Source organism: Amblyomma americanum, chromosome 1 (assembly GCF_052857255.1).
Source record: "Amblyomma americanum isolate KBUSLIRL-KWMA chromosome 1, ASM5285725v1, whole genome shotgun sequence".
Lineage (NCBI taxonomy): Eukaryota > Metazoa > Arthropoda > Arachnida > Ixodida > Ixodidae > Amblyomma > Amblyomma americanum.
Genome location: NC_135497.1, coordinates 111,537,203 through 111,563,356, shown reverse-complemented (window position 1 = coordinate 111,563,356; position 26,154 = coordinate 111,537,203). Strand labels below are relative to the sequence as shown.

At 49.7% G+C, this 26,154-nt stretch overlaps 1 long non-coding RNA gene across 1 annotated transcript; it reads left to right on the top strand.

Annotated features, from left to right (window-relative positions):
• LOC144113462 (uncharacterized) lies at positions 1-24,794 on the top strand. Its single transcript, XR_013310804.1, has 2 exons — positions 1-110; positions 24,350-24,794. It is a non-coding gene; the product is annotated as an uncharacterized LOC144113462 (long non-coding RNA).
• Positions 24,795-26,154: the final 1,360 nt, after the last annotated feature.

Sequence of the window (26,154 nt, the reverse complement as noted above, 5' to 3'; positions counted from 1 at the left end):
GTGTCACCACCGCCGTCGTCGCCACGGTCGCCACAGTAGTCTGCTCAGACCGACCATTCGACTTGGCGGAGCAAGATGCAAGGGCCTTCGACGCATTGACAGCGCCTAATGTGAGTGCACGCGTTTTTAGACGCGCTTATTTTTTTGGATGCCTTCGTTACGTAGCAGTAATGACGTCACACACCCGATGTCACTAGCTGGCAGTGGTGGCAATTAGGCTACCAGTTGGGAATTTTCCTGTCTTCGCGAATATTTCGTGTCTGCGACTCGCGCAGCACCAAGAGGTCGCTATTCCTGGGACCTGATGTGCAAGACTATACTTCTCGCGCATCAGTTGATCGAAAGTCGTTTTAATCAAACAATTATTTGATAATAGTTTGTTTTAGGCGTCCTAATAAGTTGTTCCCATGAGCGAAATATACGAGCAAAGTCATGACACAATTCCATTGTTTTCCTGATTCGCCAAGACGTGAACCGTGGGAAATGAGAGAAACCGAGGTGCATGCAAAAAGATTTTTGACGCCATCCTAGCGTCTGCAGCACATTGCCACAAACGGGACTGTTAATTCATTTAGTTTTGTAGCGATAGGTACATTAAGGTAGCATTTCGAGCCTTCAGCGTGGCGGCGCCGCCACTGCCACATGGTCACGTGGTGCGGAGCTGTTGCCGAGGCGCGGGGCCGTAGCTGGTCACGTGGTTTGTCACGTGGTTGGTCACGTGACCAGCCACATGGTTGGTCACGTGGTGTGGAGCTGCTGCTGCCGGCGGCGCGGCGCGCCGGCGAAACCGAGCTGCAACAGCTGTGCGCATGCGCTGTGTCAAGTGGGACGAAGGTGAAGAAGGAATGCCCAGAGAAAGCCAATTTTTTTACTCGGGCTTCGTTTTACGGTTTGTATCCTGGCAGCCATGAATCATGGCGGACCATCGAGCCTTGTGAAGCGTCTGGAAAAGATGATGGAGATTGAGTAACCCTACTCTCCAGGCTTGAATACGAAGTACGAGGCCTTTCGTTTGCTTTAATTAACTTCGGGTTTCAGCTACAAATTGAGCGTGGTGTAAAAAAACTGTCGTGACTTTAAAGTGCCGTTAGAACTTTCAGATTATTTTTTTAATTTTCCAGAACAACCGTGCCAGAATAATTCCGCTTTTCTTTGCTCCCGGACCTATGTAATTTTCAGATCGCTTGAATACGTTGTGCTCTGTTGAGATGACCAACTCCTGCTTCAAAGAATGAGCACTGGGTTTCCGCCGGCATATAGAAGTCATTCTTTTGGGCATCTACGGCTGTTGACCGTTCGCAATCCTTGGCCCGCCTTTTTCGGTTCTGAAGAAGTAAGCTTTCAATCATGTTCAAACTGAGGGCGCCGAGTGTGACTTTTGACACGATTTGGTTAGGGCTCTCATGAACTATACATTAATAAGAGTAAAAAATTTGCCGGACGTTTACCCCAGCGGTAATGTGAATTTCAGTGACAGCTAGGGTGGTATGAAACGCCGATGAGAGTCTGAGTGTTTAGTAACACTGGGTGCCTTTTCCTGAGAGTGTTGGAGTAGCCGGGTGCAGTAACCAGTCACGGTACAAAGGTTTGGGGGGGGGGGGGGGGGGGGAGACAGGGCAGAATACCAATCAGTGAGTGGCATTCTGCCCAGTCACCGTGGCGCGTAATCATGACGTCATTTGTAACGCCGCTCTATTCTGACCAATCAGCGTGACGAGCAGCACCTGGAGTGCTACAATGCTAACTACGATGGCACATGAACGGGGAACTAGGCCTTAACACCTGTCGGTCTAAAAAACTGAGTCGAATGCGACACCACGACCATTCCATCAAAGCTAAACGCGCCCCTATGCGACTCGTAGGGCTCACAAACGGAGCGCTAAGCAACTTCTACCTTTCGTGCTGCGCGCCAGTGCTGCATTGAGAGGTCACAGAGCAGCTAGCGTGGGGAGACAGCGCCAGCACTCGCCCTTATAGTAAGAGGAGGGGAAGGAGGGAGACTACGAAGGGAGAGTCACGTGACCGTTTTTAAGCCTATTCGTAAAAGATAAAGTGAAGAAAGCCTGCACACGTTACAGGCCATGGCGTGCTTTATTCGCCAGGGACGACTAAGGTGTCCCCGGAGGAAGAAAAAGGAAAGGGAATGGTTTCGAGAGAGCTCGGCTTGCGCGGGTAAGCCGCATGACGTAACGCTTCCTCCGGCTTTTTCTTTCCTCTATGCTTGCCGCGATGGCGCCTCGCAGGATTGTCATTGGGCAACGGCAAACTGGGCGTGGCCATTAGACGTTTTTAGACGTACTACCGGAGACGTATACCGGTTTACTGGACCCCTCCTGCGCACGCGCAGTGGCTCCCCCTCACCCCAACAACGCCACGGCGCATGCACAGGAGGGGTACGGTAAACCGGTATGCGTCTCTGGTGGTACGTCTAAAAACGTCTATTGTCGGCGGCAGGAGTGTGTAACGTGGAGGAGATGTTGTGCTAACCCCGTAAAGCGTCATCACGGTCCCGTCATTACGCCATTATTGCCTGCAGGGGTTTGGCCAGCGCAGTTTTGAACAGAAGACTTGCATAAAAAAAGATGCATAATTAATAATCCATCACTTCAATAAGCGTTAATATCTATTTAAAGAGAATTGGCATGCCCTTCTGATATCTCTGATCTTAAAAACAGTGCAGAAATGTCGTCTGCAAGTTCCAGTTTAAACGTAATACGGGTAAATATCCTGACATGTTTGAATTCAATTTGGTGTAAAATTATCTCCCATACAGGATCATTTTTTTTTTACAGTTACAGGCTTTTGCCTTAAAAGCTGTTATAGAGACGTCGGTGCGGTCGGTTGAGCTGAACTTACCTTACGTTGATCTATATTTGGAAGGTTAATTAACTTAAACTAGCTATAAACTCTTTATTTTTGATATTATAAGGAAAGCTTATTTTAAAAATTTATGGCCGTCAATATCGCAGGTGAGCTCTGGTTTTAAATTTTCTTATTCGAAAATGTGGTTAAGAGTATCGAACGTCAAAAAAAAGAAATTCGAAAGCCTGCTCAGTTGTCTTTGCCGCATTACTTAAATATAAAATGGCGTTACTGCGCAGGGTATCGTCCAAAAAAATCAAGTTAACTTCTTCTATATCATCAAATACACCAACTGCTCCGGTATTCGACGCATAAAAAGTACGAGAGGCGCCATTTTAAAATGTGCAATGAGGAAAAGCCAACTCGGCGATCTTTCGAATGGGCAGTTTTGACGTCCGATATCTCGAGCCGTATTGCTGATTATGAAAATTTAAAAACACAGCTCAGCTTCGATGTTGACGGGAATCAGTTTGGAAATATAACCTTGCTCTAAAACAAAAATAATAGCTTATTAGGTAATTTTAGTTAATTAATCGTTTAATTCATTATACACAAGAGGTACCCCTTTTGCCAGAAGTTTAGAGGCCAGGGGGTTTGCTTCCGAGCCACACCGTGTGGCTTGCAGTGCACCCTTAGTGATCAGTATCTCCTGAAGGAAAGAAGATTATCAGTCCTGCCCCCTTCAACGGCTAGGAGTTCCATGGACGCTACAGGAGCCCCACTATATGGCTTAGAAGTAGACCCCCTGGGCTCTACACTTCTGACAAATATTGTGCACAATGTCCGCCTTTCTGTACAAACCAGTTCAACAGGCGGCACCGACGTATGTCTGACAGTTTTTAAAATAAAGATCTGGAAATGTAAAAAAATCACCCTGCATAAAATCAGTGCGCAAGCAATTTTCCTCACTTATCAATAACACCATAAAATAAAAGAACAGAGTGATAGACGATCAATGCGATTGATGCGGAGGGGTGTGCGTTAGCATTGCGACTACGATTGTGTGACTGATTTGTGTTGACGAACTAAATTCACCCACACCAACGACAGTTCCTTGATTTGCAAATGTTGTTCTATTAGTTCCCATTAGATGTCCAGTTTCAGAACTTTTCACTCTCTTCCACCGAGTCTTCAAGCCGCCAAAGACGCCAGGTTTTGCCCATAATGGCTCTACTAATGCAAGCGCATTAAACCTTCGACCTCTTCTTCCCTTTTAATCCGAAAGGATTATATGGTTCATCACTCAGAATCTAGCCACTTCTAGCCGCTAGCCACTTAATTAGGGCAGAACACCATCACCATAGCACAGCACCACGCGCGGACACTCCACGTGCATGCTTTTGCATTCACAGCACGTAAGTAATCTTTAGTGCCCTGCGTGATTTTTCTAATCTCGAAGGTGCGGTTGGGGTGTCCGGCGAGACACCTCAAAACACACACACACACACACACACACACACACACACACACACACACACACACACACACACACACACACACACACACACACACACACACACACACACACACACACACACACACACACACACACACACACACACACACACACACACACACACACACACACACACACACACACACACACACACACACACACACACACACACACACACACACACACACACACACACACACACACACACACACACACACACACACACACACACACACACACACACACACACACACACACACACACACACACACACACACACACACACACACACACACACAGGAGTGGTGCGAAGACTTTCAGGGATCTATGAAAGGAGAGAACACCGAACTGCTAGCGCACCTAATTCGAATTTGGCCTAACTACGCAAATCGACCATCATTTTTTTTTTCATTCCTTCCTTCATCCCTTCTCTCATTGTGCGTTTGAGGTGTCGAACGAGAAGTGAGAGAGTCACTGCGACTTTCCCTTCCTTGTAATTTTTCACTCTCTGACGCCGAGACTGCACGCCCACGATGATTTTTTTATGATGATGGTAATACAAACGCAAACTAATCAACAGTAAATTAGTGCTTTGCCTTTGTCGGTTTCAGTGACAGTTGGCTTCTTCCGCATGCATATCCTAACGAACCCCTCGAGTCTCAACCCTAGTCTGGTCGCTTAGAATCACATGAGTTGAGAGGATTAGTATGCCCAATGTTTGGCCTACAGATTAACGGCTAGTTACCGAGAGGCATCTCTAGAATTTGTGCCCCCGTGGTTAATAAAAATGTACGCAGCGTGTGAGAGGGTACGGGACCGCCGCTTTCGATCCACAGGCGGCATAATTAGTCTTTGGTAGGCAGAGTGTGGATGTCGGGGGCTCAGGTCCAACTGAGAGAAATGGCAAACGGTAAACATCGTACATATGCCCTCTGCTCTCTTTTGCGTGTTGAGAAAAACTTCGTTGCGTGCCGTATCCTGCACTAAAAATAAACAGCAGCGACAGCCGAGGCTCTGTAAGCTCTGCAGTATGCTATAATGCACAGACACCATACGCACTCACTCTGGCAGAACCCGTTCTCCAGCACTCTTCCAAATTCATTACCACACAACATACACAGTAGGCCAATGTATACACGCATGCGTGTTACCAAATCATGTAATGATAATAAAATGGTGATAAAAAATGTCCGGCAGTTTAGCATTGCTAAGGCCAAAATATTGTGCGAAAGGACGGTTTTTTGTAGGTGGACACCACCGCCAAGTACCTCAAAGAGCGACTGAGGTGTACACTGACCCAGGGAGGAACTTATGCGCCTTTTCTTTGCTCATAAGCTAAGTGGTCGCCGACGCATTAACCAAAACGCGCATACAAGTAACTTTTAGAAAGTAGGCAGAAATTCTCTTTGGACGAAAATACTCATTCATAGGTTCCGTTTCTCAATAATTTATTCAATGTGGTGCTCGATCGGCAATTCAGTCATTCAGCGGGGGCCTGTCAACGACTCTATCAATCGGTTAGTATACAGGGCGTTGCATTCAAGACTGTCAACAATTTTTAGATATAGGCTTTGTGACTTGGAAGAACGCATTTTTCGTCATAGCATTGTCAGCGGTGTAGTGCATCAAAATAAAGCTAAGACGTGCAGGATTTTTTACTAGTATTTAACATTTAACATTTTAACTATTAATATTAGGCGCCTTATTGTTCCAGGTGACTGTAGCCCACCGTAAGTAATATTTAAATCAGTTTTTGGAATTTCCAAAATGCCATTCTCGTCGCCGTTGCAGCGCAAGTAATTTTTGGGCGCACATGGGCGAAAGCGAAACCATGCGACCACGAAGAGCGCCAGACACGCATATATACTAGCACGCGTCACACAGCAGTGCGCCTTCCACGTGCTGCACTCTGGCCGCTCGCCGCTCCCAGTCAGGGGCTGCGAAGGGAGCACGTGACACCCGCACCGCTGTGTGACGCGCACTAGTAGGCGTGTCTAGTGCACTTTCTGACTCTTATAGCTAGAATAGCGAGACGCGCCTCCCAAAGACTTTTGTAACCATTCATTCGTTCGTTTGTTTATCCTTTTATTCGTTTGTTCATTTGCTCATTTGTTGGTTCGGGTACATAACGGGCTCTCACCTGCGTTCAGTTTGCAATGCCGGAAAGTGCCCTTTGAGCACGCCGATTTTTTTTTTCTCTATCACCACCACGCTTGGCAGTTGGCGGATATGATTTTTTCCAGGAGTGAAAAAATGAAGTGCAGTTGCGGTTCGAGGCTACGAAAAGACTACAGGCTCTTTTTCGAGGAAGCAAATTTTTATGCTTAGGTAAGTCTTAAATACAAAAAAGCAGCTGATTTAATGAAAAACGAACTTATACATTTTTCATCACGTGTAGCCGCATTGTCGTGCACAGCAGAACATCGGTACATTTTTTTTTTTTTCACATCATTTTGTCTGCAGCTTGGTTAGAACGGAAAGCAAAGCTTCGTGTCGCAGTCGCATAAGCCTCTCTTCTGAACTGACAAGTAAGCATGACGTCTTCGCTAAATAACGAATTAATTTTCGACTATTTCGCTATCCTCTCACGTCCGTCCATCGAACTTTCAATGTTGGCCGGGGATAATTACTGATTTCTTTTTTTTTTTCAAGGGCCTTAGAGCGTGCCCGGTTTTTAGGGCGCTAGAACTTATGCGTTCTGAAGCCTCCGCAGTAATCTGGTGGCAACCACGCATGTACACTGTAAGCATTGTGCGTCAACGCCACCTTCATTTGTCTATATTCACCGTCGAAGCGCGGTCAGGAGGAGGCGTCGGGGAAGGGGAGCGACGAGTATCGGGATAGTCGTAGTTCAGGAGGTACAGAAACTGCGGACACATGTCGTCGCGTAGGAGGTCGCGGTAACCAGCACGCTCGCCACGCATTCGCCGGCGCCAGACACAGGCGACATGCATGGCCGGGAATTCCGAAGTAAAAACAAACGGGACGGGGTGGGCGCGGACGCCATGCAGGAAGATAAGCAGGGGCTCAAGGTCTAGAGGAAAAAGCGGCGAGGTAGTGCTGCACAGGTGCAGAACGGGGTGGCAGGACAGGGCAAAGTGGTGTCGCAGCAACCTCAGCGCATACTTTCGGGAGTAGCGAGAGACAGGCGGCTCTTGACTGATGTGGCGCGTGAAGGAAGCCAGCTCGTCCTTGATGATGTCACGCAAACGGGGGACAGGAGGAGGAAGAGGTGAGAAAGAGGCGGCAGACGATGAAACGTCGCCATGAAGTTCTTCGCGGATAATGGGGCGCATCATCGTGCACAAGTCGGTATAAGATGAGGGGCGGGTATCCCAGGGGTTCTTGGAAGTCGGAGCGACTGCAGGTCGTCAAGACTCTGGCACGTTGTGCGAATGCCCTGTTGTATGTATACATATATACTGGTTGCGACCGATAATCAGGTTACTGCGCAGTTAAGACGTGTTTGCCACCTGCCACGGTGGGCAGGTTGTGATGACGTCACAAGGACACGTCATCTAGATGGAAGGTGGGTCGCCTGCTTTTCCGCTCACAACGCCGCCGCCGACGACGCCTGATTTTCCCCAGAATGGGAGCCGTGGATGGCATGCGTCCATAGAACGTCTGTAATAAACATTGTGTAATGCATCTACTGTGCTTCATCCACGCCATGGAAACACACACAACACACAGAATACATATCATATACCAATTTAATCACGTAGCAATACCATGAATAACAAAGCATAACCAAGATAAACAATGCAAACAATGGCAACACGCAAATCGCAAATCGACCATCATGTTTTCTTCAACCTTCCATGCCTTGCGAAAAAAAAACAGAAAAAACTTTTTGCTACTTTTTTCAAAAGTTCTCTGCTTTTTCTCGAGTCCTGCCATCACTAGTCCCGGCCTTGTGACGCCGCCGCTTGCGTTACACTAAGGGCGCCCGTCCATCAAAGACTTGGGTCTTCGGTGACGTCAACCCTGCGGGAGCAGTCGTCCTGAGGTAATCGCCATCTTGACGGGCTTCATAAACGGCTTCTCCGATGTCTGCTGTGTTCAGCTCGCGGGAGCCAAAATGTTCCAGGTTACCTTGAAGAGCGTGGATTCCGTGTCTCTTATCGTCGACGCCGTCTGCCTCGCCAACGGGGCCAAGTGTGTACGCACCATTCCAAATGACGCACACATTACCAGAGTAGCCGGTCTCACTCCTCGTTCATGCCGAACGAAGCCCTCGTCCAGGTACTGAATCAACCCAGATCATTCCTATAGCTGCGACAACGGCCAGATGAGCTCTTGACGTGAGGTCTTCACCAGCACGCGATTTGTCAGGATTTAGACAAGCGCCTCCAATCCCGTTCCACAGTAAATGTGTATCGCGGGGTTTTGTCACCCTCGACTACAGCGCAATACAGCGGGTTTGAGGCCAGAGCGTCTCGTCTAGCCATCTGCGGGCGTACTTCACGGCGCCTAGTAGCTATGTGCCTGCGTCATGCCTTCAACGTGTGCGGTCTCGGTGCACTACACAGAAATACGGCGCACTTCCGCGTACTGCAGAAGTAAAGAAATGTTGGCATGCTACCTTGTATCCTACGAAGCGGCTAGGGAATGCAGAGCAAGGAACTCATATCTAGAGAGCTATTGATAGCATTACAGATGCTAAAGAAATCAACAAAAACACAAATAACGTTTTCTTTGCAAAAAGCGAAAGTAATGTCTTTGGCGCAAGTGACCTCCACCCCATGGGCAGGCGGAAGGCGAAAGGCGACAGAATAATAATAATAATAATAATAATAATAATAATAATAATAATAATAATAATAATAATAATAATAATAATAATAATAATAATAATTGGTTCTGGGGGAAAGGAAATGGCACAGTATCTGTCTCATATCGTTGGACACCTGAACCGCGCCGTAAGGGAAGGGATAAAGGAGGGAGTGAAAGAGGAAAGGAAGAAAGAGGTGCCGTAGTGGAGGGCTCCGGAATAATTTTGTATATCCTCACAGAACTGTCGTCGAGATGTTATTAAAAATTTGTTATGAGAAAAGGGAAACCGCAGTAACTGCCTCACTCTGTGTGCACTTCAACCACGCCGTGAGGAAAGGTACGAAGCATGAAGTGTAAAAGATAGGAATAGGGACGCAAAGCATATCCTTCTGGTCTTTCGTGCGTTTTTCGTAATTACTTTCTTTCTTTGAGCATCTTGTCGTCGTCATGGTTGCTTCTGTTTTGTCCTTCAATCTAACATGCTTTCATTGGTCCGTTTTTGTAAGCTAGGGGGGGGGGGGGGGGAACATATTCATAAGCGCATCGTAAGAAATTGACACGGAATAATCGCTGGTGCTGTGCATGGACTTCAGCGGTACGTGTTATGCTTATTCATGATAATGATTATGATAGGCACGCTATCTCGCCATCGACAAGGCAATGAACAGTTTTTCATGAACTAATGTCCGTCATGAAAGGAGCATGCAAAGCCAAAGTGACACTCAAACGCCTGCGTAGCGCCACTACGAGTAGCTTGTTGTCGTCGTTCGGCAGCTTCCGCTACTCGAGCAGGAAGCTCGGGATCCTGGGATCCTGTCGCTGTTTGCGTTTCGTCTTGGTTTCTCTAGACCCAACATCACGCTGAGTTTCCGTTGAGTTTCATTGGTTCACACATCCAAGGGATCTTGGCCACGCCGGTGCTTGCGTTCTCGATGGCGCGCAGGACGACGTTGTTGAGTATTTTCTTCTAAATTAGTTCATGCTCTAGAATGCCACGTAATATATGCCATAGTATTCTTTAACACAGCAACGTAACGGGTTTTTCAGAAGACGCGAGAAGAGCGCTATCCTTGCCACGCACCGAGCGAGGTGCTGTTTTTTAGTTAGCAATTTCAGGGGTGAAGATTGGAGTGAACGAAGGAAGAGAGAAAGAGGCACCAGGCTCTTGATTAATGCGTCAGAGACGCTGTTCCTGTCCATTATAACGCGTGTCTGCTGGAAAGCGGGCGCACTAAGATAAGGAGCGTGACCAAAAGCACGAATCTCGCTCTTCACTTTGTTTCGTTGTTTGGTACAAGGTGAAATGGATAGCGGCTGGAATTGCTGCCGGGTGCCCAAACAGTGGAGACGCTCTCCAGCTAGCACACGTGGCCCAAACACCTGTCAGGGACTGCACCACACAGGAGAAAGGAGGGACAAAGGCAAGTATGGCAAACGCATTTATATAAAAATAGCACACCAGACAGTACATACATGGTGGTTCAGCAGTGGGCACAGGCCACCAACCACCGCGGGTTCGGGCTTCGCGCGAGCCGAGGGCCCCGATCAGCCGTCACCATGTGCACCCTGGGGCACCGCTGCGGCGTACTCAACCTCCGCAGAGAGGAGAGCGACTCGCCCCAAAGAAACAGGCCTCCAAGTTCATGAAGGAGACGTTTATTTAAGCCGTCCTTCAGGGACGCACGCACTCGCAGTTACCCCGTCCCGGGGGCACGCGAGGAGCAATCTCCGTTGCACGCACGCAGTAACTACGAGCGATGCGCGCCTCAAGCAAGGGGCTAAGGTCCACGCGGCAGTGCTGTGATATCTCTCGCCGCAAGGGTGGGCAGTCAAGGCAAGGTACCCCTCTCGTAGGTCGTTGGACCCCACTAGACAGACTCGAGCCGCTGCAAGTCAAAGGTCCCCGAGTTGTCGAGCTCAAGCTTGCACCGGGCCAAACGGCACAGGCCGGCAGACAAGAACAGTAGCGTACGCACCTTACGCTGTCTCGGAGGAGTTTCCTTCTGGGCTCCGCACGGACGGTCTCACGGCGCGCGGCCGCCGATGCAAGTCCCGAACTCCCACCAAAATGCATCAGTGACAAAGGCCATTGGGAGGCCGAGGAGGAGCTGTGGCCGAATGGCAGTGATAAGCCACCCAGTCACCGTCGCCTGAGGCGGGAGAGAGGGAAAGAGCAGAACAACGCTGGACGCCGGCAGCGGCCGCGCAACGGTAACGGAGGGAAGCCGGGATTCCCACAACATAAAACGAGTAAAAGATAAGCATTGGCGGTTTTCTCACATGTAAGGCTGCAATTACAAAAAGTCCTAAAGATGAAACGTCCCGCAAGGGCTGTTTTTTCCTCTCGCCATTTCTCCGCTGCGCTTACTACTTTCGGTGGGCGGGGACTCGGGTGCGCTGGCGTGTCCCCAGAGGAAGGCACGGTGACGTCCTTGACCCTGACGAGACTCCAGCGTCGAAAAAATGGACCAGAAGACATGCTGACAGCAGCGGTTCACCTTCGAGCGGGTCAGGCAGGTGCGGTGCTGGTGGTGGGGCTCCTATAGATTCATGACTTCGGACACCCGTGTCGCTTTCTCTCCAAGGCATATAGCTGGAGGCACACCTTGGCTGTTGAAGGCAGCGTCAGCATTGTCGCTGGCAGGACAGATTCATGGCCATGTTGATTCGCACAAGAAGGCATCTTGCAGCGAATACAGGGCACACGCGGGGAGAAGGGAAGAACACGAAAGTTCTCTACCTGCAGCCTACGCATACCCAGAAATTCCAGACAGACGCATTTTTTTCAACGGGAAGCTGCTTATGAGACCAATTTTTTCACATATCATAAGATCGCACCATAACAATAACCATATCCGCACATCTTCCTTCGGGGCGCTAGCAGATTTTTGCTATTTCTTGTCAAAAACGCACCCCACTGGTTTTCCATCGCAGTCTTAACTACTAACTAAAGCAAGATTTTGCTACGCATATGAAGGCTCGACCATTCCCACCAATATATTCACAACGGTATCTTAGAATATTACATAGCCACCTCACAATTAAAATGACGTACAACGAAGCTGAACTTGCCGTTGGAAGTGCGGAAACGGCGCAAAACTGAGTGTTGTTGTCGAAGGCCCATGGTTGCTTAGGGAGGTCGACGTTCCAGCGCAGCTTCGGTTTTCTCATCTTGCTGTTATTGTCGTTGCCCTCTTAACAAAAAATGGTGCTTACCAACACTGAGGAACGCCCATGAATCGGACGGCATATAGAGGCTAGTCAGCTGTAGATTTTTGGTGCAGAAAAAGAAAAAGAAATACGAAAACGCAGATGATAACACGCGTCGGAAAGCGACACTTGCAGGTCCTAGTACAAGTAGGAAGCGCAGTGTAAAAATAGTAAAATGATTCACAATCAATCGATGGGTTGATCGGACGGTAATCCGTGAGCATGACTCGTTGCCACTTCGTAAGTCGCCACGCATGTTTCTTTCCGGTTCGTCGACGTCACTTCCGGGCGATTCTAGTAAGAAAATGTGAACGGCGATTCATATAGACCTGTAGCTGTACCCAAGTGTGGTACGTGGCGGCAAATGATAGCAAGAAAGGTACGCTAAAACTGCTCGAACTAGAGAAACGTTGGCAAAAAGGGGTGCTTCAATAACCTTCTCGGCGTCTTCTTCCTTGTCATCGTACAACGAAGTTATTAGAGAGAAGAGCTATTCTTAAACTAGCGTTAGCTGGCGGGTTCAGCGATGTAATACCTGAAAAATAAACGCATATGCATTCCGAGGAGAATAAAACGCTGTCACAATACAGCCAGCGCCATGGTCCATTATGGCATGTCTTCAGTCAAGCAAACGGGTCCGCCTCGCATTTGGTAATGTGGCGACTCGCGCCATGTGATGCAGCTCCATCAGCATCAGGGTCAGCCTCACGCGCTGTTCGAAAGAATGCTCATCCTCTCGAGAGAAAGGGTGGGCACCGGAACAACGCCTTCACAGGGCACCATTCGAGTCAAGAGATCGCTCAGTGTTCGAAAGAAGACATCGCGTTTCGGAGTTGTGCGCGACGCTTCATTGCCTTTGTTTCGCGCCGTACGGGACACAGCATGGAAAGCGCGGACCGCGGAAGTGTTGAGCGTGAAGGCGAACGCTCAAGCATGGAGGGCCACTCCGTGCCACGGGCCCAAGAAGTGCCGCATGGATCGACCAGAGTCCCCAGCATCTTCAGTCCACATACGCTAGGGCCTGGCGATGTTCTGGTGCATTACCTCAACGGCTCCGTCATAGTGGAGAGTGTCCGGCCTGTCAACTTGATCGTTACTGGGTGGAATGCTAACGGGGTGCGTTCAGTGGTGATCGTTGTGTGGCCGAGAGCTGTTCGAGATCCAAGTACGACACCTCCGAGAGCAGCTCCAAACCATCCAACGGATTTTATCCCGGACTCAGAGATGGTATAAAGGGAAACCTCTAACTTTGAATCAGACTAAACGGGGTTCCACTTTCGGTGCAGTGCTGAAGAATTTCAAGGCGGTGATGTCCGCGGTTGTGTTGTGAGTGTGTGTGCGAGACAAAGTGCGCATTCGTCAAGTTCGTGAACTAAGGAATGTCCAAGCCCCAGGTTGTTCTTTTGAGTAAGCCATAAAGCGTTCATGCTGCATTCCAAGTTCGTTTTGAGTCATTCCTCTCCTTGTATTTGCAGCGTCCGCAGGGTACACGTGCACAGACGTGGCACAGGTCCGACCGCGATCGGCACGTGCATGCAACCTGTGCCTCAAGTCTCGTGCTTGCTTCGTCGTCTTCGGGCGGGGCGCGCGATCGCTATAGCAACAGGACGCCCTCAAGCGCCTTTCAGGAAAACATTATGAACTATCGACATCGACATCATAGATCACACGCGATTCGTCGTCGACGTTCATTTAGAATTTATCCACAAAAGGTTCAATTTTTTTTAGCGCAGGATAACTAATCCAGCATGGGGTTCATGCCATGGGCCTTCTACACGCATGCCCGATGCTCTACCTCTACTCCATCGCCAACTGAGTCTCTCTTAATTCTGGAAAATGTGAATTAATCTTTAGTATGGACGGACACCTTATTTGTGCAGCATTAGGTTCGCGCTATAAGTCACAGGAACGGAACGTTCACGAAAAAGTGTTTGCTATTATTATTTGTAAAATTTATATTTGCCATTTGCAATTTGCTGTTACAGAACCCCCAGTATGTACATAATTTTTGCTGCATTTTGGTGTTAATCTTAATAGAATATTATCAGTTCCGCTATGAGTCTGCCTCTGTCGCGCGCTGCGGTTACCCATAGAGTGCGCAACGGTTTCCCCGTACATGCTTGACGCTCGTAGTGCGCGGCCGCCCACGCGTGGCATGGCGGCTTCACGTTGGGCAAAGCGTGGGCGCTCGACCACCAGCGCGTTCCGTGGCCTTCTTGGTGCCCCCATCGCTGACTACAGCCTTCTCTGTTTCGCGCCGAGCACGTAGTCCAACGATGTCCCCGCAATACTAGTCCATGCTCTCGTCGTCGACTTGCCGCTTTGTGAATTCACGACAGATGGTGTGCCGGACGTTCTGCGCATGCGCTTCGCCTATATGGGCCGAGATTTCGCCTTGAACAGTGTCGTTTACCTGCCGTGCCCAACACGCCCAGCAACGTGGCGCATCTGACATGCCGAAAACGTCGAATTATAAATGCGCCTTTACGGAGAGCAAGTTTGAACGAAATATTAAAGGAATCTGCCCCGCGCGGCATGACAGTTATAGTTCGCCATTCCAGGGCACGCATGCCGGCCAAAGACACTGCTGGCACTATTCCAGCGGGCTTACTCAACTCCTGAGAGATCCCTGGCCACGATGAACAACCCTTTGCATTAGGCAAGCTCGACTGCCGCATGATTGCATGCCTTCACCAGCTACCATACTTCAGAAGAGAGTTCAGAAGACAGCTCATTTAACCTGTTTTCGCGGCGTCAGTGTCTGCGACGTAACGCAGTGGGTCAGCAGGAGAGCGAGCGCTACGAGGGACGAAAGGGACGCAGAAAAAAATATTTCAAGGTAAGGAAAGACCCAATAACTATGTTATCTCACTGTCTGTGGACACCTAAACCGCGCTGTCGGGACTATTATCAGGAAAGGAAAGGCGCAGTAAGTTCCGGACTTCTTGATGGACACCACAATCACGCCGTAAAGGACCAGAGGAAGGTCGGAGTAAAGAAGAAGGAGAGAAAGAGGTGCCGTAGTGGAGGGTTTAGGAATAATTTATACCACCTGGGGAACTTTAACGTGCACTGACATCGCACAGCACGCGGGCGCCTTTTGCTTTCGCCTCCATTAGAACGCGGCCGCCGCGTCCTGGTTAGAGCCCAGGTACTCTGTATCCACCTGGAGGGAAGGGATGGACGAGGGAGTGAAGGAAAGCAGTGTGAAAAGGGCGCCATGGTGGACGTTTCAGCATTATTTCGTCCGCCTGATGTTCCGTCATAAACGGACATCACGAGGAGGAGGAGATAATGAAGAATGAAAACATGGGGTAATTGTCTTGCAGCGGGTGGACACTCGAATCGCGCCTTGAGGGGAAGGATGAAAAAAAATAAAACTGACGCCTCGGTTTCAGCATCACAACGCCAGATTCAACAATAGCTGGTGCACAACGGGAATGTAGTGAGGTCGAACAACTTTCCATATCTTTTTCCGGGGAAACTCAAGTACGAATGCAGCCTTCGAGTGCATCTGTGCTCTTAGTGGCATTGAAACGAGTTGCGGAAGCTTTTTTGATTTCCTTGTGTATGTTGATACAATGTATCCCCGACGTTCACTACGTCAGCAACGTGAGACCTTTACTGTAGCAGTACAGCGAGGGCAGAGTGATTAAGTGATTGGGGAAGTTTTCAGGGTATTTCTCCGGTCACTCTAACACATTGTCTATAAGCATGCACACTATACTTGGGCGTGTTAACAAAGGAGAGCTTTAATGCTTGACTAGCTGAGCCTAAGGAGTTGCAATAGTGCTACACGGAGCAGTGCACATGCATGGACTGCGTCAGATGGCACCTGCTCTATCTCTGTCTTCCAGTAGGCCAGAAGTGCCGAAAGGAGAGGGAGTGACGATGAGGTTTGAAAGCGGTAGTATCATAGGAAACCGTTTCAGGGTTAAATTAAATGCTTGCAACGTATGCCAACTAGCTAGCATGGCAATAGGTTCGGAAACGAGGCACTCAGGTGCAGCTTAATCAGTCATGGTGCAGGTATCAAGTTTTCAGTTGTTGGAAACAATGCGTTTGTTCCAACATACATCAAGGACTAATATATTTGGCTCGACGCTACGAAAGCAACTATAGTATGGCGGCGACCGCAGCAGCAGCCTGTATTGGTTCGTGCATGCGCCATGTATGCGCGAGGTGCGGGGTTCGGTTCCCACCCCGTCGCCCACCGGTTACCAGTGGGTACAAACTTTTCCCTAGCCTGGTGCTCTTCTCCTCTTGGATGAAATACTTGCAGAAATGGGTGTGCTACGCCCTTTCGAACAGTTTAGTTTTGGACAAGGTGCCCATGCGCCCGTAAAATGTCGATTTATCACAATTGGCAGTTCCTTGTAGGCTCAGAAAACTGTCGCGTTGCTACAAACATAACAATAAGAGGTCGACATGAAAAACCGTGCACTCTAAGTGCGCGAAGGTACAGGCATTATTAATGCGAAAGAATTTCTTGTCTCATGAGTGGCGTGTACAGGACCTGTCAGCAGAGCGTGTCAGCAGAGCGCGTCGGCATAGCGTGCCCGCACGAAAATGACCATTCGAAAGAAGGAATTCGCCGAAATTGCGGCTCGAACCCAGGCTCTCTGTGTGCCAGGCGGGCCCGCAACGCATACGCCACACAGGGTTTTTTTCTTTTCAACATGGTATTTACTACACGATGTTATGTATGCGCAGAAAGTGGATATTACAGATTATTTGCGCGGCGGCTGCGTTCTTATGGAGGCAAAGCGCTAAGGCGCCCGTGTGCTGTGCGATGTCAGTGCACGTTAAAGATCCCCAGGGGGTCGAAATTATTCCGGAGCCCTCCACTATGACACCCCTTTCTTCCGTTCTTCTTTCACTCCCTCCTTTATCCCTTTCCTTAGGGCGTGGTTCACGTGTCCACCGATATATGAGACAGATACTGAGCCATTTCCTTTCCCCCAAAAACCATTAAAAAAAACTAAAAGATTATTTGCAAAGCACGCAGATAGTCACTGCACTGCCCTAGCTTGACAGAAAACAACACAGCTAAAAGGGCGGCAAAGATAGATACCGCATCAACAGCGAAAACCAATCCGGAGAGAGCCCCTTTCTTCATAGATGTCCCTGAGTTGGAGCATCATTCGACTGAAATATCTTCAGGGTGAAACAAAACGTTCAGCGTTGCGATCCAGCATGCGCGTTTTCCACAGGCTGCAAAGTCCAATGAGGAAAAGCATGCCATATGGTTCGTTATCAGGTTGAGTAGCTGCAAGGTAACGAACACTGTAGGAATTTACAACAATATCTTTCTTTAGCGTCATCTGCAACACATCCCAAAACAAAATCGCATCCTTGCAGTTAATAAAACAGTGTTCAATGGTTTCAGGTACATTGCACAGACGGCAGCTAACAGAAGATGCAAAAATGTTTTTTTCCTATGGAGCCACGTGTTAATAGGTAGAGCTTCGGTGTGTAATTTATAGAAAGAAAGTTTTGGTGCAAGAAGAAATCGGAGTCTTGCACGCTCGCGTTAACACTTCATGACCCTTGAGGCCAAAGTATATAGAACCATGCAATGGCGGCGGATGGAGCATCGTTATCAAATCCCTGTACAGACTTTTACGCGAAACAGAAAATAAGTACGGGTTAAAAATTTAACTGTCAAAAACCCTACATACGCAAAAACTTCCTGCATTAAGCCCAATAAAAAAGAGGCGCTCAGTAAAATTGGAAGGAGCCATTAAGTTTAGCAATAAGGTCATGAAATTATTCTGCAGGAATGCTCTATTAATCGGATGGGAACAATCACGAAAAAAGAAGAAGCGGGCAACTGTCTCACATGCAGGTGAAGTAAGCCCAACCCTCCTGCACAAGCAAGTGGGAAAAGATCACGTCGCATCGGCTCGAAATTGGATGCCCAAATAAGAGTCGCAAATATTCAATGAAAACTCTGGATGTAATGCCTAGCGCAGGGCAAGACCTGGGGTGCGTAATAATTTATTGTTGCTATAAAGGTGTTGCAGGCTTGAGCACGACCTAAAACTGAAAGTCAATGTGGGACAAAGCCCTGAGCTTAACACTCGACGGCCTGACCCGCTCCTTCCAGTAATCTGGACTTGACTTAAATGCATGAACGGTCGTTGGTTCAAGAGTGTTAGAGGGGTACAAAGGGAACGCGTTGTGGTGTGTACGACGCTAAAGTGTGTTGGGGATGTGTATTGATGTTAGACAACGATGACTTGCAAAAAAGTTGCTGACGTCATTCAAGGGTCACGTGATAAGTGTCACGTGACAACGATGACTTACAAAAGTTGTTGTCATTCAAACGCAACTTCACATTTCTCCACTGCAGCAGACTGCAGTGCTCTTTTTTTTTTTTTGCAACGCGTATGCGGTCCGATCACCTAGATACAAAGTGCATTTTTTATCCCGTGTTTTGCAGTTGCACATTTCAATGACCTGCATCGTCTTCCTTCTTATATACGCCCTCCTGTGCTGCCGGGTTCAGTTGTAAAACGGTGGTCACAACGATGGAGAACGGGCATTTCAGTTGTTTCACAGTTATGCGAGTCCCAGCCATGTATGTCACATAACGGAAGCAGAGAGCATGCGATTTTTTTTTTTGCTCTTTCTTGCCCTCTTACGCTCCCGCTCGCTGCCCGAGTTCAATATCCTGCCACATCTAGTGCCACCAGCTGCGACACGTATTCAGCGCACCATCTATTCGCCGGCACCACGGCCACCTGGCACCTCGCGAGGGATGCGAAGCGTCCTTTCCGGTTCCTGTCTGCATCAGTCTTTGAAACCTTGGCGCCTTTTCCCCGGACCGCGCGCCCGTGAACACCCCAGTAAAAAAGAAAAAAAAAACGCACCGCAGCGGAAACGGACAAGAGCGGTGGTATACGCCGCGGCCGGCGTCGAAGGTGTCGTCGCCAATTAGCCCGGCGGAAGGGCAGCAGTGCCGCGCCGGCCGAGGCGGCGAATGCTAATTTCCGCAGCGTCCAACCCGGTGCTTTATGATGCGTCTCAATTAAACGTGGCGGTTGAGAGCAGTCCCGCGTACAGGCGCACATTCTCCGAGAGTCACTAAGGCGCGACTAATGGGCGTCGTCGCAGTGGCCGGTACAGGCATATGGGAGACAGCGCGTGCCCGTGGGTCCCACTCGTGCTGTGGCGCGTGGCCCGGAGCTTGCCTTCCGAGTTTGGCGCGTGCCGCGCTCGGCCAACCGAAACCTGTCGACCGTGGCGCGGAGCGGTTCGTGCCTTGCGTGTGTACTAAAGGTGCGCGTTGCATACCTGTGGTGCACAACACGCCGGTCTCTCGTCCGCGTTGTACCGGAAATGTTGCTACCTTAGCTGCTCCTAAGTGGCGTTGTCAAGAAACGCTTTGTCTAATGTTTTGTTTTACCAATCGTGTGCTTTATTTGCATGCAGGTCGAATGTTTTTCACTGCCACGCGCAGCCCTTGTCAAAAATGCGCAGCCGGCTATATAATGCAGTAAACCCGCTCTGCACCATAATTGCAAACCTCTCGGAGATGGGACAAAATCTCGCCCTCATCCCTCCGGAGATTAGGTCTTCCAGGAGTGCTAGAAAGCCACACGACACAGCTTAGGAGCAAACTCGCTGGGCTGTATATTTGTGGCAAAGGGTGCATCTGTCCATATCGTTGAGGAACGTAGTAGATGGTATTAGGCTTGTGCAAAGGCGCATTACTCACGAAAGTGACTGTGCAGTGTTGCGTTGTAATCACTTCCAGCCGTATTAGTTGCACCAAAGGGTAGCAGTTTGCCCTCTCGAGCGCCAAGCTCCGTGTAAAGCTTCAGCTCACTGAGGTAAAGCCCATCGTGCTGGCAAGACACCCTCAATAAACGAAACAGTGTCTGGCAGGCCCTCACGGCCCACAACGGCTGCGGCTACCGTCCGAGGACCTTCATCTCGGACAGCGGCGATCGTGGGGTCACGATGGTCCACTGAATGGAATCGCGAACGTCTCCAAGCACTAATGCGCAGGAGGATGCGTAGAGGTCGGAAAGCCCATACTTACTTGACTTGCTTCGTTTTTAACACAGCTCTTTTCTCCTACTCCTTTATATCCCTTCTTTCCTTTTACCGATTGGTCAGTGGTAAACCGGTACCTTATTCCGGTTAGCCTCGCCACATTTCCTTCAGTCTGTGTCTGCCCCGTATGACACTGACGCACGAAGTGCAAACTGAATGCACGCCGTGGCGAAAGTGTGCGGTAAGCCCTGGCAAGCGTAGAGAAGCTATGAGACCAAAAAACTGTCCTCACAGGTGTCAATGTGACAGAGAAGTATCCATGGCTCAAAGTTTTTCGTCGGCTTGATAGGCTTGCCTTGAAAGGCATGTTCGACAATGAGTTAGTGAATTCCTTCGGCTGAATATTATCACGCACAAAGCGCTCTCTGACTATGGAGTCAGTTCAGCTCACGGCATTCGGACTGTCAGCTTACGCACGAATATGTAAAATAGTTCAGTTCTTGCTGCACCTCAGCAAAGCGGGCATTAAAAAAGGTGAAAAACAGAGGCGATTGTTTCCTCTCGAGCGCTAAAGAATTGCGAACTGAACAGAATCTCGACAAAAAATCGCTGCATCGTCCCGGCCCAGACAGGGATTACGAGAAAGGCTGCCTTTCGCTTGAGCGCCAGCGAGCTTCACTAAGCGCCGCTAATTTCCCATGCACACTTTCATTCACTCTCTTTTGTCTCCCGTTCGCCGATTGTAACCACATTAGCCGGCACCGGCACTCGACGCCGCTTTTGTTTCAACGGCTGCGGACCCGAAACGGCGGACAAGTGTTTGCGCACGCGAGGGAGACAGAGAGAGCGAGAGACCAGGCGGCGGCACGGAGTTGGGCTCCCGTCAGATATCTGGGCGCAGGGAGGGGACGCGAAGCTAACAAAGCGCAAAGAGGACGAGCCAGGCGCGTTTCGTCTAAAAACCGGCGCGAGGGCGAAACGTCGCGGTGCACCTGCGGCCAACGCGGCGGCGCTGCTCCGACCTCGCGGGAGGATGTGCACCGGCTGGCCCCGCGCGCTCACATCCTGCGCTCGGCAGTGTAGGCGTAGTGCACGCTGCCTCTGCTGCTGGGCCACGGGGTCGCCGCCACACTTGTCGCAGCGCGGGAACAGGCCTGCCTGCGAAGGAGTGCACTCTGTGCATAGAAGGGGCTAATATGGGGACGGGGCTCAGTTTTAGATGAGGAACAACCGCGTCGCGCCAATTACTTAATCGGAGACCAACCTGATAGTTTATTTACTTGAGCCCCAACGGTCCCCAGGCGGGACGCTACATGAGTGCTTCCTAGGCGACGTGCCATCGTTCGCGACTGCTCTCCTTCTGTGGCATTCACTCCCGCCTTCCTCCTTTTTTAGCATTTAGAGAGCGTAAAGGATCGCCGCGACGATTCTCGGCTCCCTTAACGTATCGTCGCCAGCGGGCGTTGCAGTGTCTCATGCAGGAACTTGACCTCAATTGCGGAACATCCCGCCGCGCATACCCATGCGGGTATGGGGTTTTCCTTTTCACATTTGGAAAGAAGATAGAAAATCAAAATAAAGTAGCCGATATAAACCGGCCGAAAGGGTAAAAAAAAGGGGGGGGGGGGGGGGGAAGAGCGAGAAATGCTCGAATGCACTTCGGGTCAGAGCCTTCTGTGTATCTTTGTTCAGCAACGAGAAAATCGAACAATCTGAGCAGCGCAACTGAAGGTGCTAGACAACAGAGGTCTGGCCGGACAAAGCAATTATGCGGAGGCCAGGTTCAACAACGGGACATTTTCAGCGCTAATGTATGGCGTCATCCACGGATTTTTAACAGTTTGGTGCCCGTTCCATCTTTGATTCATCCCTTATAACGAGAAATGAACTGAAGGCCTGAAAGCGCCTCATGTCCGAACGTCTCATGTCCCCCCTCCCCACATTTACTTTCCTCGAATTTGGCCGATTTTAAGGCAGCCCTTTCTCTGCCACCTTTCGTGCAACTGGAGTCATGAATATTTAAGTTCTGTTATGTAAATCTCTTTGAGGATATAGCAGAGTGACCTTTGTTTCATTCGCTTAGCAAGTGTCTTTCAGCACGGTGAATATCCAAATGCCGACTTGCAGCTGCTGTTCGTCTTTAATGAAATTCCGGGCAGTATTGCTTTGCTGGCATGCGTAATGCTGAAGAACACGCTTTTATGTCTAAGTATATTGACCTTTATTGAACCTCGCTAACTTTGCTGAGTAATACTGAACAGCGTTATGTAACGTGATGAAAATATGGGTTGCCCTTCATCTTGCTCACTTGTGTTGCGTCGATTACCTTAATACTTGATTGCTGTATTAACACTAAATACTGATTTGCCTATTTAACGTTAATTACTATGTTAGTATGCAAGATGAGTGTTTAGTGGAAATACTTATTAGTGCTTCTAGAGACGAAAGATAGAAAACTGCACATGAGCGTCGGTCCTGAGCAGTTTAGTTCTGTCCTTCGTCGCTTAAAAGCTGACTATCATGAATACAATCAGTGAACACCAAATAGCCAAACTTTCCATCCCAACTATAACTTTTTCACCATCCTGACGAATGTCGCCACGTGCAACTGCACTGCGCGGAAATACGACTTTGTAGAGATCATATTAACAGTAGCTAACGACATATAGATGACCTACGAAGCCACGTAATGAGTGAATTATCTAAACTTCAGACAGCGGTAAGAGCTATACCCTTCTGTTTCGGGCGCCGCTTACGAATGCAACTGTTCGCGGGCCGTTAAAACCTGAAGTATTTCGGTTGTAAACATGATAAAGGGCTTATAATTTACAATTTCTGAGGGAACGCACCGTAGAATTGTTCTGCATAATAGAAGGCAAGAAACATAAGCCTACACGTCGTCGACCTTGTCGCCTTTCCTCGTCTGATGACGTGAACATGTGTTCGCCACGAAGTCGGCGAGCAAGCATTTGAGGCGCGAGGAACTGACTCACGTTGTACCTTCATCTAACTGTGTGACTCTTTTCTAGAGGGAAACCGAGATTTAAAGCGCGTCAGCCTTGGTGGGCCGGAATTCATTTCTAAAGGATAAAAAAAGGGCAAGACGGGAAAGGAGGAGAAAAACTAACAACCTTAAAGGTCACGACTCAAGTAAGGTAAGAACTCGCCATTATCGAACCCTTCCACCGCCGAGACTGACACAGAGAGCACGGAAGCTTAGTTCACGAATAGGTCGTAAAATCACATGGCAGTAATTTACTTCAGAGCGGAGGAGGGGCCTTACCTTGCAATGTGCACTTCTTTAAAGTAACCAACACTCCGTCGGCAACCTTTCGCACCTCTTGTTGCGTGCTTCTCGCGTCTGTATGCCAGCGAGAAGTGTTGACAGCTGCGCTCAATGCGCATAATAACACAACCAAAAGCGGGAAGGGAGCGTGAAATAATTTTTTTCGCTCACTTTTACCGCGCTGGAAAAGAACGACGCGTCCTTTCTTATTGCTCTATTGAACGCGCGCCATGCATACTAAAGCCCTTCCTGTATTCGCGTCATTCCACAAAGTGCGCAGCACTAATGAGCTAGGGGTAGCCAGGTACCTCTGTTTACCGAGGCGACAAGTCTAGGACGTAAAGGGGCAAGCGGCCGCGGTCGTTTGCCCCCGTTGGTCACGGCCGCCTGCACCGGGGCAGAGCAGCCCGGAGAGCGCAGCCAGGGGTCGGCCAACCTCCTCCGTCCAACGCGTTCCCGCGCGGCGGCGCACGTGGCCGGGGGAGCGCGCCGGAGGCTCCGCCTGCGGTTCCGAGCGCCGCACAGCGGACGCGTCCCGTGGGCCGGAAAATTAGCTGGGGCTCCGGGCGGCAGCAGCTGCCGTCACCAGGGCGCATGCGTGCCGCGGCTATTTAACGACACGCGCCGCCGGGGCGGGGACGATCACGACCCGAGGCAGCGGCCACGCATGCGCACCCGCTCGAGCACCCAGCCGACTTCTCCAGTGTCCTGGCCGCCTTGTGACCGTTACAATGGGCATGTTGGTCCATGCGCAGATGCCCACTGTCACGTTCACTGGGCGGACGTGGCGCTCGCAACCGCCGGACGGAGGTGAATATGCCGCTACCGCCGCCGTGAGAGCCGCTCGGCCGCAGCTCCCCCATGCTTTGGCTCTTCTATCGCAGCCGTCGCCCGGGCAGCGGTGGTCAGCCGACGGCGCGCGGTCGGCCTGCGCCGGGAGACTGCCGCCACGTGACGTGAGCCGCCTCGCCACTGGTGCGTTGGTCCTGCGCAGAGAACAACCTTGCATGCTTTCCTGGCAGCACCCCTTTTTCGGGTGGGACTACTTTGCATGGCCGCGCGACGAGGAGAACATCCCCCTCCTCCCCTGCTCACTGCGAAGCACGTGGCCTCATCCGATGTCTTTCGAAAATGAGCGACGCGGCGCGCTATTCGCGTAGGCTCCTTTCGTTCGAATTAAACGAGCCATCTGCACTCGCCCCTCTCGTCTGCTCATTTCGGAATGAGAAAACACAGTCTCTCAGTCTGCGTAGACCTCGGGGTTATCAACCACTGTCCTTGCTTCTCAGCTAGCCTCGCCATGACTGCTGTAATTTCCAAGTGAAGGGAACGCGGCCAGAGTCCACGTATACACTGCGTCAAAAACTGTACACGTGGAGGCTCGTATTGGCGCGATTCTTCTCATCGGATGAGCTCTGGCTGAACACGGTACTTGAAGTGAGTGCTGGTGCATTTGGGGAAACCGTGTCAGCTGAGGATCACTTCGGCATATTTTTTTTATGCTGAACTGATTTTCACTGGCACCTAACTAAACAGCTGAAGGAAGCAATGAAAATCATCTCAGGTAGCTTTTATTCTTTTAAATTTGCTTTGTACATATTGTTTCACATATCTTCAGGCGTGAAGTCTGATGTCTAATTCAAAATTATTTTTTGTCGCATAGAGTCACGAGCGTTGCGCAAGCAGCACACGTGTAAAGAGAACCGGAAATGATCGTCGCCGAGGGTTGCAAGGTCATATGATTAATACCACGTGGTTATTTTTACGAAATAGAAAAAAATTAACGACGCGAACAATGCCATCTTCTACATAAAATAATTTAAATTTAAGAAACGAGAGAGAAGGCCTGTACTAAAACATTTCACTCTAGTTTTTATTTGGTGGCACTGTAATTTTAGTTTGGACACGCATCTGGAGGTGCGCAGCGACGTCGTGAAATATCAATCGTTGATAAATCAAAGCGGTCTGGTTCGATAGTAACAAATTCCAGCAATCTGTGCACTGCGTTCGTTACTGCCAACAATAGCAGATGGATCGTACCGTTGTGTGGGCACTCACGTACAAAATCCGCATCGAAAGGCGAAAAATGGCCGAGCACAAAAAAACAGCTTTGTAACATCCTCTCCATTTATTTGCGCGGGCAACAAACGTTCGTCGAGTACGCCCCGGGGCTCCTTGATTGACGTAATCATTGCAGAATTAAGCCACCTGTGTATTCCTTTTTGTCACTGCCCCTCACATCTTTTTTTTTTTTTCATTTTGTTTGGTCTCACATTCTGTTCTTTGCTGGAACCACATTTTCAATTAGGACCGACCAGCCCGCTGTGAGCCTTTACATTTTTTTTTTTGCATTTTATCTCTTCATCGCTCGGCGCAGTGAAACTCATGCGAGCAGCCGGAGTCGGCTCTGAGGCCCACGTGCCGTCGCAGGTTGACGCCGCCTGTGGCGCTCGCGTGCGCGCGAGAGGAGCAACTGAAGAGCCCGCGCGCCCGCCTTCCGCGCTTTCGCCCTATCCAAAGGTCACCCGGACGCATGCGCCGCGCGCGCGCGCTCCCCGAA